The sequence below is a fragment of the Petromyzon marinus genome, chromosome 4 (genome assembly GCF_048934315.1).
Source record: "Petromyzon marinus isolate PM22_M1 ecotype Great Lakes invasive population chromosome 4, UKy_Petmar_22M1.pri1.0, whole genome shotgun sequence".
In the NCBI taxonomy this organism is placed as follows: Eukaryota; Metazoa; Chordata; class Hyperoartia; order Petromyzontiformes; family Petromyzontidae; genus Petromyzon; species Petromyzon marinus.
Genome location: NC_133670.1, coordinates 7,026,163 through 7,036,908, shown reverse-complemented (window position 1 = coordinate 7,036,908; position 10,746 = coordinate 7,026,163). Strand labels below are relative to the sequence as shown.

The following is a 10,746-nucleotide window of genomic DNA, read 5'->3' as shown; positions in this document are numbered from 1 at the left end:
AACCCCTCCCGCTCACCCGCCCCTCCCCCCAAACTCACCCCCCACTCACCCCAAACTCACCCACCACTCACCCCCAACCCCTCCCGCTCACCCGCCCCTCCCCCCAAACCCACCCGCTCACCCGCCCCCTCCCCCCCAAACTGACCCGCCCCTCCCCCCCAACTCACCCCCCAACTCACCCCCCCAAAACTCACCCTCACCCCTCCCGTTCACCCGCCCCCTCCCCCCCAACTCACCCCCAACTCACCCCCCCCAAACACCCTCCCCCAACACACCCCCACCCCTCCCGCTCATCCGCCCCCTCCCGCGCATGCGCAGTGCGCGGCTCATCGGCCAAGGTGGGCGAGCCGCGCGCGCTGGAGGTGGCGGCGGCGGCGGAGGGGGGGGTTGGGGAGCGGAGATCGTCCCTTTAAAACATTGTTTTATTTCTCTCGCCACTTCTTACTCTCATCAGCCTCATCGCTGCTGCTGTTGTTGTTATCGCGATACCACTCGGCGTGCTCTCAACTTAACGCGGCGCTACGCGCCTCATCATCATCATCAGTCTCGCTGCCCCGCGTGAAGCTCAGACCGGCCGCGCCAGTGGCGCAGGGAACGGCGGCGGCGGCCAGGAGGAGTGGCGGTGAGTAGTGAGTGGTGGTGGTGAGTGGTGGTGGTGAGTAGTGGTGGTGAGTGGTGGTGGTGAGTGGTGGTGGTGAGTAGTGGTGGTGGTGGTGAGTGGTGAGTGGTGGTGGTGAGTGGTGAGTGGTGGTGGTGAGTGGTGGTGGTGAGTGGTGGTGAGTGGTGAGTGGTGGTGAGTGGTGGTGGTGGTGAGTGGTGGTGGTGGTGAGTAGTGGTGGCGGTGAGTGGTGGTGGTGAGTAGTGGTGGTGAGTGGTGGTGGTGGTGAGTGGTGGTAGTGAGTGGTGGTGGTGAGTGGTGGTGGTGGTGAGTGGTGGTGAGTGGTGGTGGTGGTGAGTAGTGGTGGTGGTGAGTGGTTGTGAGTGGTGGTGGTGAGTGGTGGTGGTGAGCGGGTGGTGGTGGTGAGCGGGTGGTGGTAGTGAGTGGTGAGTGGTGGTGGTGAGTGGCGGTGAGTGGTGGTGGTGGTGAGCGAGTGGTGGTGGTGAGTGGTGGCGGTGAGTGGTGAGCGGTGGTGGTGAGCGAGTGGTGGTGGTGAGTGGTGGTGGTGAGTGGTGCTGGTGAACGAGTGGTAGTGGTGAGTGGTGGTGAGTGAGTGGTGGTGCACGGTGCGAGGCCAAAGTGAAGTGGTGGGGGCAGTGGGGGATGAGGGGCAGTGGGGGGGCGAGTTGGGGGGGGGGGTGCGCAGCGGTGACGAGGGGCAGCGGTGACGAGGGGCAGCGGGGCCGGGGCAGCGGTGACGAGTGGCAGCGTGGACGAGTGGCAGCTGGGATGGGGGGCAGCTGGGATGGGGGGCAGCGGTGACGAGGGGCAGCGGGGCCGGGGTAGCGGTGACGAGTGGCAGCGTGGACGGGGGGCAGCTGGGATGGGGGGCAGCGGGGACGAGGGGCAGCGGGGACGAGGGGCAGCGGGGACGAGGGGCAGCAGTAACAGGGACGGAGCAACAGCAGCGTCAAGTCAGTCGGAGAGCGACCTCGTGCGAATCAACAGACTGAACAGTAATGGGGGGAGGGGGGTGGGTGTAGAGTGAGCGATGGAGCAGCAGCGGGCAGCGGGCAGCGCACTGCTCATGAGCGCCGCCCGAGTTCGATTCCCGGACAGGGCCAACGCAGCTGAACGTGAGCTGGGGGGGGGGAGTGAGATAGTCACTGGTGTCCTATCCCGTCCACTGGAACGCGCACCGTGCAGAGTGGTTGGAGGCGTTTAATGGTCACTTATAACAACTCTATTACCATACCTGTCAACCCGTACGGTTCACCCCGTAATTCGTGTACAGGCAAATTGAGTTTTTAGGTTTTTATTTTGGTATAGCCCTGTGAAGCCATACGGCGTGCGGACGTTTCAATACGGGCAACAACAACAACAAAGAAATGTCTATTTGTGTTGTGTTTCTGCCTTTTGATGAGACTTTGTAGGATGAACGTTGAGATTTATAAGGACACGGGGTGAATCAATAAGGTCTGAATTTGTCTGTAATAAGGTAGGAGGGCACTGATAAGGGGTTAACAGGTCTGTAGTGGTGAGTGTACTGGTGGTGAGTGTAGTAGTAGTAGTGATTGTCTTCGTGTTTCACCCTTGTTGCGATGGGACTTTGTAGGATGAACGTTGAGATTTATAAGGACACGGGGTGAATCAATAAGGTCTGAATGTGTCTGTAATAAGGTAGGAGGGCACTGACAAGGGGTCGACAGGTCCATAGGGTTTAGTCAACCCACAATACTGACGCGGGTACACGGGGGGGTGGCAGTCCTTCATCCAGCAGTGGACTGACTCCCCTTTTGATCACGAGAGACACGAGCAGCAGAGCAGCAGGAGGAGGAGGGATGGACGATCGAGCTGAGAGTCGCGGTGCTTCTCTCTCTCTCTGTCTCACCAGAGTTCAACTTCGTACTCTTCGCCGTCCGCGATGTCTCTCTCCTTGTTTACTCCCACGACCGTGCCACGACTTTGCGCGCATGCTAGGCGGTCCACGTGCGCGCACGCTCGCTCCTGAGCTGCTGTTGTTGTTGATGCTGTTGTTGTTGTTGATGCTGTTGTTGATGTATTCCCCATGGTGTTGATGCCGCAGAGTTCATTCCTAAGCTGTGGTGCAGCAGTGTATGGGTATGTTGTTGCCTTGCGCGATATTAAATACGTGCGTCAAAACAGGTTAGCATAGAGGATGATGATGATGACGATGCTGCTGCTGCTTGTCGTGCATCGGAGGAGCAGTGCAGAAAGAACACAATTGTGTACTGTACGTACATTGTTGGTCTCCCGGTGTTGAACTTCTTTCGCACCGCACGTGGCCATCCGTGCTCGTCGGAGGTGCTCGTGGGAAGGGCACACATCTGCTCCAAAGACAAAGATCCCCCGTGGGGCAAGTGCTGTTAGCGAGTACCTATCAAGGCTGGCACGGCACACGAAAGGGTGGGTTGGCCAACAACCACGCCCGGCCGCCTTTGTCTTCCCAGTGACGATGTTTACTACACACCGCAACCAGGCACTCATTTGAGGCTGAGTCGACCTAGGGGAGGCCCAGCACCGGTTCAGATAATCGTCACCGGTGTTGTTTGGCCGGGTTCGTAGCGAAGCTACAACGCTACCCCCCCTCTCCCCCCCCATTATATATTGTACCACAAAGCAGCTCACGACCAGGGTGGTGAAGCATGGCTTTTAAAAAAAAATATAAAGCCTCCCCACGAGCCGCAACGGGTTGGGGGAGTGGGGCTCCTCATCCAGCAGTGGATTGTGTGACACGCAAGGGCGCGGACCGGCTGGCTTCGTGTTGCAGTCCAGGGCATGGTGGCACGGGTTCGTTCCGTGCACGACTTCTTCCACTCTGGTGGTGGTGCTTGTTGTTGTTGCTGTTGCGTGACGATGTGGCCCAGAGACGTCTCCCACAAGTCAGCGGGGTGCTTGGGTATATTTCAGTGGTGGCCGGGAAAGAATAATAACAATAAAAAACGCGTACGGTGTTTTGAAGAGACGAATTCGGTCTTGCCGGTAAATGGGAACCTTCTTGAAAACGGGAGTGGAGGGAGCTCGCAGACTTCGAGCGATATCCTCCTCCACTGTTGTTGTTGTTGTCGTCGTTGTGATTGCGGGCCTGTGACCGTCTCCATCCGTACCGTGTACACCATCGGCTACGTCTTGCGCGTGCATCTTCTTATCTGCTGGGGAGCGGTAGTGCTGTGATTAGTGATTAGGGCGCTGCTGCGCTACGAACCCGGCGACCCCAGTGACGATTATCTGAACCGGTCCTGCGCCTCCCCCTAGGTCGACTCAGCCTCAGATGAGTAGCTGGTGCGATGTGTAAACACCGCCACTGGGGGAGACAAAGGCGGCCGGGCGTGGTTGTTGGCCACCCACCCCGTCGTGTTGCCGTGCCGGATAACAGCGCTTGCCCCCAATAGTCTGTTAATGCTTTACGGGGGATATTTGTTATCTTAGTGTCGCTATGTATGTGCCTGTGTGTGTGTTTGTGTGCATTGTATCTATAGATAATGTGTGCGATGTGACTGTGCGTGTTGTGTCTTTGTGTAGCAATGTGTGTGTGGCTATGACGTGTGTGTGTTGAGAGCGGTGGTGCCTCGGTTTGCGCAACAAGCTTCTACAATCTCGGCAATACACAATGGAAATTGGTATCCGATTTTAGTACGCCAAAAATTCGCACTGGGCGGGGGATACAAAGGCGTTCGTGGGGACACCGCGATGGTGAGATGTTAACTCCCTCGCCGGATACGCAGGAGGTCGTGGGTTCCTTCCCGACCCTGACGCCTGTTGTATATACTTGCAGTTGGCGCGTTCTCCCCGTTGTCGTGTGGATTTCTCTCCGGGTCCTCCAGTGTTTCCCTTCCACATTTTTAGGCACATGCGTTTCGAGTCTTTGGCTGCGATGTACATTTCCACGTGATAAGGTCACTTCGTTGAGCTGTCATTTGTGGCCAGGTCGCTTCCGATAAAGAGCTACACCACTCAGTGGGACTTACCACTTACCTGGCATAGAGACACAGCGACTTGAAGACACGGAGACACATCAACGCAGGAGATGAGGGCTATGTCGACCAGAGAAGCTGGATCTCAGGATTTACCCTCAGCCCCACTATGTGTGTGATCTCTGCTGTGGAAAGGATGCGTGTGTCGTTCAAACGCTGGTCTTGCTGGCCCCAAGAGAAACCCCACAGGAACAAAACACAACAATCGTATATAAGATGCCCAAAGGGTTACCTACACCCGACTTGCGTTGACTGACTTACTGGACATCCGTGAAATACTGGGACATCCGTGAAAAATAGCTTTATAGCTCATCGGATTCCTCCAGTATAAATAGAGAATTTGATTCTGACTGACCTGATAAAATAAAAATAGATTATTTCAGCTCAGGCGTGCTTACTAACCACACGGCCCCCGTGTAGCTGTTTGGGTCTCGGTAGGCTTCTGTGCATATATCATGGTACTTATTCCCCTTAGGGCCTTAATGGTTTGACGGGGCATTTGGGTGTGTTAAGTGCTGGTGTGTAGTCGCAGTTTGTATGTGTGCAGGTTAAGTGTGTGCGTCTGTGTCTATGTATGCTGCACAAACTCGCACAAACTCGCACTGAGTAGTCGCACTGACTAGCCTAGTGAAGTATGACCGAGGGCTGTTTATACATGTTGATGTTTGTGGCTGTGTGCCAGCTTGTTCCCTGCATGTGTGTGGGGAGCGGGAGTGCAGCTGGGCTACGCACCCGGCGACGTGAGTTCGATTCCCGCTCACGGCCAACACCAGTGATGATTATCTGAACCGGTCATGGCCCTCCCCTAATTCGACTCGGCCTCATGTGTGTAAGCATCACCACTGGGGAGACAAAGGCGGTCGGGCGTGGTGCTTGCCACCCACCCCCTCGTGTACCGTGCCGGCCTTCATAGGTGCTCGCTAACAGCACTTGCCCCAACAGTCTGTTAAGGCTATACCGGGGATCTTTGTATGTGTTTGTGCTCGGTGTACTGTATTGTATGTGGTATGTCTGTGTGTGTTCATGATGGGTTGGGGAGGGTAGGTGATGACGTGCGTCCAGGTGTTTTCTCTCACTTGTTTGTCAACAACGCCCATGAACAAAATCGGAGGGCACGTTCTACATTTTAATGACTATACTATACAGGAGTGTGGTGCGGAAAAAATAATGAATTCACTGCCAAAACGCACTTATTCACTGATCTGCACAGTTAATCACTATAAACACGGAATATTAATGATGTTTCCCTGCGACTCCTAGCTATGAAACACTGTGGCTGACAGAATGAATTAATTACTCACCATGACCACTTTTTGGCAACTGTTTAAATGGGAAACAGTGAGACAATTTATAACAAGCAAAGGTTATTGCAGATTGAGGCTTTGCAAGAAAAGGAGAGAAGTTTAGGAATGAAACACGAGTGTTTATATATGATATTTTAAACACTCGCATTGCTTCTTTTTGAAAGGTTTTCTCTCGCCACGTAAACAGTTTGGGGGAGTTATGTCTGCGTCTCAAACTGGAGCTAATTAAGTGAGAAGGTGTCCTCGCCAGTTAAACTTGTAATATGAGAAATAGACAAATGTGGTCAGAAGAGTGAAGAGAGGCCAGCAACATCCAGCTGAGCTGCAGGAGTTGGCCACGGGCTAATATTGTCCAGTAAGTTGAAGACGTCAAATTGACACCTGATTGAAAATAAGTTAAAATTTTATAAATGGCATATTAAACGTGACTACGTAAATCTTCTAGTTATGAATTGACTGCAATTCCAGTGGTGTTAGAATTGATAAAGTTATTCAGCACTGGGAATGTGGAGTACATAACACATATCGTTCGGTTGGTTTTGCAAACAGTTTAAGACGGAACTTAGGGAGAGCGATTGAGGTGACTATAACAGTATTAACGTTGTAGCTTACGTAGACTTAAATAACGACTCAAAGCTTAATTAAAAGTAACGTTTAAGTGAACGGTCTCTTGAGAGGAAAGAAAGACATTCATGTTGCCCACCAATTAGTCTTCTTCAAGCATTCCCTGGGCCAGTCGGCCAAAACGTCGAGCTCTTAAGAACATGAAGAGGTTGTGACTTAACAGGTTAGAATAATAATATTAACCTATTCTAATGGATTAGCTGGCTTTGGGAAATAATTAAAGTAGTCCGCGTAGAGTGGAACAATACTTTTTGTTATTCAAGAACCCAATGCACATTAGCAGAGGGGAAACTCAGGCTAGAAACCCGGAGCAATGCTCCGCCATATAAGGGACCGACTGAAAGCACTCGGGCTCACTGCCCTCTACCACCAGAGGGGCAGCGATCGGGAGCAGCAAGTGGAACAATACGTTAAAAACATTTCTAAAAGATTTAGAGGCTAGTGTAACTTGCACATTGTCGAATGTTGCGATGTCGAGGCTGAATGCGTTCGCCGTGTGATGTTACGCACATTTTCAAACAGCGAGCAGGGTGTGGCTCGGAATAAAAATGAAGATTGGTCACAAGCGGAAGTTGCTGATAAGGAGTGAGGTCGCATCTGTTATCCTGTCATAGAAGGTCCCCTGGAGTAATTGGAAAGTTGATTTTGCAGGGGACAAAGGCAAGAGGAAAGGAACATGATTGGTTCAGGAGACAATGTGGGGCAGTTTGATGGGACATTCCATGAGAGAAGCTGGTAATCACAAACAGAGCATTTGTCATGGGCATTAACCCTCGTCTATGAGGATGACGGATAAGTGCAATCGAGTTTTTGAATCTGGCGTGTTGCATTGTCGCGGGGCATATTACCCGTGGCGAGGTTGGCCGCTAAAATCCGAGTTTGGGGGATTGATTCACTTCATTAACTCTGACTGATAAAATCAGCCCCGCCTCGTGGGAAGTCAACAGTGGTTGTCCTTTCCAGAGAGACTGGCCCCTCAATAGGAATGTGGAATTTCCACTTTTTTTTTGCTCAACACTTAACCGAGTTGAACACTGCCCTATTCTTGTTTTAGCTAGACGCCTTTTAAAAAAAAAATGCATTTAGTTGTTCCTACAGAAAGATGCTCCTGTAGATTTTCTGGAATAAATACAGTGCATACATAATGTACCTCAATAGGCTCCACAACCAGAAGGCCTGTCGTTATAATCTTGGTAACAAATTAAATGTATTGGCTTCTTGGAATTACAAGGTGTTTTAATTGATAAATATTTTTTAAAGTTGAAAATAAATGCTCATTTCATATCTCAGGGTGGCAAAAAAAAAATGGTAGGTGGACCAGCGCTACCAAGTACTGGACGTAGATTGTGAAGTCACAAACTCGTGAATTATTCATGAGCACGTGACGACCAACCGTTCACTTCTGTGCACACGCGAGGTTGTGGGGGCCAGTGTGAGACGACAATGTCATGATTGATCCAGGACATTTAAGGTTGTACTCAATTTTTGCGAGCCTCACACCGTGCATGTGCAACATCTAGACTGATTAGGAGATCAGCAGAAATGGCCATATTATATTATGCGTAATAGTGCAATATACCATTATGGCTTGAATGGTATTAAACTGCTTTTGATTTGTTATTCTGATATTGATTTTCACATTCCGCTTATAACTTGAGAGCCTAAATTAGAACAACAGTGGCTCATTACACCAAAAAATCAGCAAAAAGTCCCTTCTCGAAAATGCAGGTTTGTGTGTGTTTTTGTGAGGGTGTGATTTCAGCTGTAGAGAGCGGGCAATAAACGTTAATGAAGTGATTGGTTGGTTGTCCTTGCTTGTGAGAGATGCTTTTTATTTGATTTCAAAGCCTCTATACGTCCCCCCCTCCCCCCTCAAATCTCCATACACGTATTCAATCTCTGAACAAACTCCTTTGTAAGAATTGGAGGAAATTGCTTACAAAATATTCAATCATCTGTTGTAGAAAAAAGGTTGAGAGACCGTTAGAAATCAGTGGGATGTCTGTAAAATTGGTCGTCCTTTATAACAAAAAATCAAGCTGCTCTTGATTTATGCAAGGATTATTTTTTTATCCTCCATTCTGTTTTTTTACTCAAACACAAAGAAGAGTGTAAGGACGAGCCCCCCCCCCTCCCCCATGTGTTTGGCCGTGGTGTTGGCGTTACAATGTTGTATTTTAGTAGTTAATTATATTTGTCAAAAAATGTTCTGTAAAATTCCTGACATTCAGGTCGTGTTTGTAATTCTCAGGTTTAAGAGGACACTTCCAAGACTCATTGGGGTCAAACCTTGGTATACACTGGGTCTCGGGGATAACTTTTCCAGGTCACTGAAATCTCGTTCGACTTTATTCAAGTTCATTTGCACAATGTTCAAAACAAATATCGTGCCCTCAGTGTAAGTAAAAAATATTAGAAAACCTTAAATTGGATCCTATTGTAAGCTGCACTGATTGGGGTGCGCTTCAGCCAACCAATAAAAAAGCTTACATGCGTGTGTCCTTAGCTCCTGGGCTTGTGAGCATATCAAGTACCAAAGCACCCTCTTTTCGAAATGCGTGCCGTTAATTCAATAGGTTAAAGCCCATTGAGATTCATTATCTATTGTCTGTTTTACTTACAGAGCGTATCCACACTTTACCCCACCACACACAAACTCAAGTTGCTGTGTTCGTAGCGCAGCCCGATAACCAATATCCTATGACTATCACTAACTGTGGTGTACCCATTTAACACACTGTTGTCACAAAAAATAGACGAAGATCCCCCATATAGCCTTTTTAATAGACTGTTTGGGCAAGTGCTGTTAGCGAACACCAATGAAGGCCGGGACGGCACACGAGGGGGTGGGTGGCCAGCACTAAGCCTAGCCACCTTTGTCTTCTTCGTGGTGATGTTCACAACACTGCACCAGGTACTCATTTGAGGATGAGTCAACCTCAGGGAGGCCCAGGACCGCTTCAGATAATCGTCACTGGTGGTGGCCATTAGCGGAAGTCGAACCCGGATCGCCAGGTTCGTAGCGCAGTGCGCTAACCGCCTACACCACCGCTCCCCACACACACAATCACACACAACCACACACAACAAGATGTAGAATGATGGGAGCATTGCGCTGCGCACGAGGTAGGAGGGATGACAGAAGAACAGTGTGGACAAGACAGATGTGGTGAGATGAGAAAAGATGTAAACAAGAGAGAAAAGAGTGATAAATATAGTGAGGTGCTTGAAGAGAGATGCATTCAGACAAGCAATGAAGTAAAGAGGAACGGAGTAGAGATAATGGTGATGAGAGATTTAGTCAAAATAGGAGTGAGATGACCGGAAAGATAAAAACAAGTGTTTGAAGAGCGGAAAAACATGTGGAGACTGACGAGACACAACAACATTAACCAGCCCCCACCAACTTCTTACCCCCCTCCTCCCCGCTCCAATGGGACGTCTCATGACCATCGTGACCAGTGGGCTGTGTGGCTCAGTACTAATTTAACGATTTGCCTTGCAGATGTGTAAAATATTGCAGTGAAATCAATCCACTTCCTTAACGCAGACAATTCGAGTTCAACGGAAAGTTCCTCCGGAATATCCTGATTGGTTTTTCCCCATTCACGGATAATCCTACGGATAATGGGATCCGCAAAAAATCACCCCCCCCCACCCCCCACATCACAACGGATAGGAGGAGTTCTGTATGTTCCTTGTCTTGTAATTATTAAATTCTGGATAAATGAAGATCATCTAAAGGATCATTGTGTATTTTTGTTTTACATTAATCACAAACTTATAAACCGCAGAGTAGCGGAGAGAGTGGATCATATATCTCACTATTTAAATCGTTACAACGTTGATGAAACTCTTGAGAATCAGCATTTTAATGCCCGATGTCAAGGAGAAGGGATGGGAAAATGAGTGCACTGTGTACATTTTGGATAGTTCTGGTTATGCTGAGCACTCCGTATTGGAGAGAATGCAGATGTGTGCCATGGTTGCAATATTTTGTTTGATTAGCTACATGGATAGTGTCGTTTTTACAAGGGAGATCCGTGGTGCTGTTTGAGCGCAGTAACAACAGCAACAATAACAGAATTAAAAAAAAACCCATCAACACGAGGTATTTAATGGTCGTAAAGGAAACGCAAGAGAATATTAAAAAAAACTGTGCAAATTAACTTTTGAGAGCAAAGAGGTGCCGTAAAAAAAAAGTTAAGCGGGAGGGTGGAAACCA

The 10,746-nt window shown here is 49.6% G+C and overlaps 1 protein-coding gene across 2 annotated transcripts in view; it reads left to right on the top strand.

Moving 5' to 3' along the window:
* Window positions 1-334: 334 nt before the first annotated feature.
* The window catches only part of LOC116938798 (thyroid hormone receptor beta-A), a 106,775-nt gene continuing 96,363 nt past the window's right edge, over window positions 335-10,746 (top strand). The window contains exon 1 of one of the 2 annotated variants that reach the window (XM_032946442.2): window positions 335-622. The gene's annotated coding sequence lies outside the window, so the exon portion shown is untranslated. Of the gene's footprint in view, window positions 623-1,663; window positions 1,735-10,746 lie in introns of those variants that run through there. The other variant, XM_032946445.2, reaches the window with a different exon arrangement.